This window comes from Calonectris borealis, chromosome W (assembly GCF_964195595.1).
Source record: "Calonectris borealis chromosome W, bCalBor7.hap1.2, whole genome shotgun sequence".
NCBI classification, from domain to species: domain Eukaryota; kingdom Metazoa; phylum Chordata; class Aves; order Procellariiformes; family Procellariidae; genus Calonectris; species Calonectris borealis.
The window spans coordinates 47,048,747-47,052,121 of NC_134351.1; positions in this window are offsets into that span (position 1 = coordinate 47,048,747).

Below are 3,375 nucleotides of genomic sequence, written 5' to 3' on the forward strand. Positions count from 1 at the left end.
GAACCTGTATATAAGTGCACTCTTTTTGTAAGGTATATAAAGCTGTGTATGAATCTATAAGGTAGCATTTGCTCCATTCTGCTTAATATCATATTCAGCAATATTTTGCCCATCTTTTTATCATTCTCACACTGGTATTTTGGTAGAGGAAAAGCAACTGTTTCCTTTGTATCGTCACCCAGTTAAGCCCAGAATCTCTGAAGTAGCAGAATCAACTGATGTAGAACTATGACAGCAACAAATGCGGTCTCTTGTTATTTGTACTTTGGTCATTGTTGTCTGCTGTACAGTTTCTGGTACCTTACTTGAACTGGATAAATCATTCATCTATTAACAGAATGTGTCAAGAGAACAATTCATATCATAGAATCATAGAATATCTCAAGTTGGAAGGGACCCATAAGGATCATCGAGTCCAACTCCCTGCTCTTCGCAGGACTACCTAAAACTAAACCATATGACTAAGAGCATCGTCCAGACGGTCCTTGAACTCTGACAGGCTTGGTGCCGTGACCACTTCCCTGGGAAGCCTGTTCCAGTGACCGACCACCCTCTCAGGGAAGAACCTTTTCCTAATGTCCCATCTGAACTTCCCCTGACGCAGCTTCATTCCATTTCCTCGTGTCCTATCGCTGGTCACCAGAGAGAGGAGATCAACACCTCCCCCTCCGCTGCCCCCCTTGAGGAAGTTGTAGACTGCGATGAGGTCACCCCTCAGCCTTCTCTTCTCCAAGCTGAACAAGCCAAGTGACCTCAGCCACTCCTCCTAAGTCTTGCCCTCGAGACCTTTCACCATCTTGGTCGCCCTCCTCTGGACACACTCTAATAGTTTGATGCCCTTCTTATATTGAGGCGCCCAAAACTGCACACAGTACTCGAGGTGGGGCCGCACCAGTGCAGTGTAGTGTGGGACAATCACCTCCCTCGACTGGCTAGCTATGCTGTGCTTGATGCACCCTGGGACACAGTTGGCCCTTTTGGCTGCCAGGGCACACTGTTGACTCATATTCAACTTGCCATCAACCCAAACCCCCAGATCTCTTTCTGCGGGGCTGCTCTCCAGTCTCTCATCCCCCAATTTGTACGTATAAGCAGGATTACCCTGTCCCAGGTGGAGAATCCGGCACTTGCTCTTGTTAAATTTCATATGGTTGGTGATTGCCCAGCTCTCTAGTCTATCCAGATCTCTCTGTAAGGCCTCTCTACCCTCGAGGGAGTCCACAGCTCCTCCTAGTTTAGTATCGTCAGCAAACTTACTTAATGTACATTCGACTCCTGCATCCAGATCATTTATAAAAACATTAAAGAGCACCGGCCCTAAAATTGAGCCCTGGGGAACCCCACTGGTGACTGGCTGCCAGCCTGACGTAACCCCATTTATATAACCCTTTGAGCCCGACCCGTCAGCCAATTGTTCACCCAATGTATTATGGACTTGTCTAGCTGTGTGCTGGACATTTTGTCCAGAAGGATACTGTGAGAGACAGTATCAAAAGCTTTGCTAAAATCCAAAAACACCACATCTACTGGCTTCCGTTGGTGAATGAGATGGGTGACCTTGTCATAAAAGGAAATTAAGTTGGTTAAGCAGGACTTTCCCCTCGTGAACCCATGCCGGCTATGACCAATGCCTGCGTTGTCTCTCAAGTGTTTTTCAATAACCCCCAGAATAACCTTCTCCATAATTTTACCAGGCACTGAAGTGAGACTGACAGGCCTGTAATTACCAGGGTCTTCCTTCTTACCCTTCTTGAAAATTGGGACAACATTTGCCAGCTTCCAGTCAACTGGGACCTCTCCAGACTCCCAAGACTATTGAAAAATAATGGAGAGAGGTCCCGCAATAACATTGTCCAGCTCTTTCACAGTACCCTGGGATGAATCCCACCAGGCCCCATAGACTTATGTGCACCCAGCTGGAGCAGCAAGTCTCGAACAAGTTCAGAGTTGGCTAGGAGTTTATCATTCCCCCAGTCACGGTCTTCCAACCCAGGGCTCCGGGGGTCCCAGGGCCCATCATCGGTGATGAAGACAGAGGCGAAGAAGGCATTAAACATCTCTGCTTTGTCTATATCCCTATTTGTGAGGTGACTGACCTCATCAAGTAATAGACCAATGTTATCTCTGATACTCCTTTTGCTGTTAAAATATTTAAAAAAGCCCTTTTTGTTGTCCTTCATAGTACAGGCCAGCTTGAACTCTAATCGAGCTTTGGCCGCGTGAATTTTCTCCCTACAGTGGCGAACAGCATCTCTGTAGTCCTCCCGTGTCGCCTGTCCTTGCTTCCAATGTCCATACACTTTCCTTTTCCACCTGAGTTCTAGAAGAAGATCTCTGCTCATCCAAGCCGACCTTCTGCCCTGCTTGCTTGACTTCCGACACTTTTGAATTGCCTGCTCCCTTCTAGAGGGAAATGGAAAGAGAAGACTGAAAGATAAAGGTGTCGTGGTTTAATGTGGCAGGCAGCCAAATACCACGCAGCCGCTCGCTTACTCCCCCCGCCCCCCCCGCAGTGGGACGGGGAGAGAATCGTAAGGGCAAGAATGAGAAAAACTCGTGGGTTGAGATAAAGACAGTTTAATAGAACAGAAAAGGGAAAATAATAATAATAATAATGATAGAATATACAAAATGAGTGATGCACAATGCAATTGCTCACCACCCGCGCTGACCGATAACCAAGTAGCGATCGGTACTTCCTGGATCACGCCTACCCTTCATATACTGAGCATGACGTCACATGGTATGGAATACCCCATTGGCCAGCTGGGCTGGCTGTCCTGATTATGTTCCCTCCCATCTTGTGTACCTAGCTCAGTCAGTAAGTATGGGAGCTGTCCTTGGACTAGGAGGGCACTTAGCAACAACTGAAAACATCAGTGTGTTATCAACATTCTCCTCATACTAAATCCAAAACACAGCACTAGGAAGAAATTTAACCCTATCCCAGACGAAACCAGGACAAAAGGAAAGTAAAGTGGCCTTCATGGTTTGAAGTTCTCTCATTCTTCCATTATGTCTTGCAGAAAACTGTAATGAATCAGTGGAGTAAAAACAGTCAAGAAATTCTACGTGAATTCTCAGCTGTTTGAAATCTCTGGGCATTCTTGACTGGACTTATCACTGGGCTGTGACTGATCTGTAGTAGTAGAAAGCAGGTTACCCTGTAGTGTGAACTTGAATTTTAGCTCTTTTATACTGCATTACAGTTGTGCAGTTTAGGAAAAAATTCTGCTCCTCTGGTTAAAGCATGACTGACTACTTGCGATTTATTAATTTCTTTTTTCCTCCTTTTCAATTCTATCATCTGTTAAATTCCCATGGGTGCAAAGAATTTGGCTTGGCGGAACAGTAACTTTGAATCACTTAAGTGAA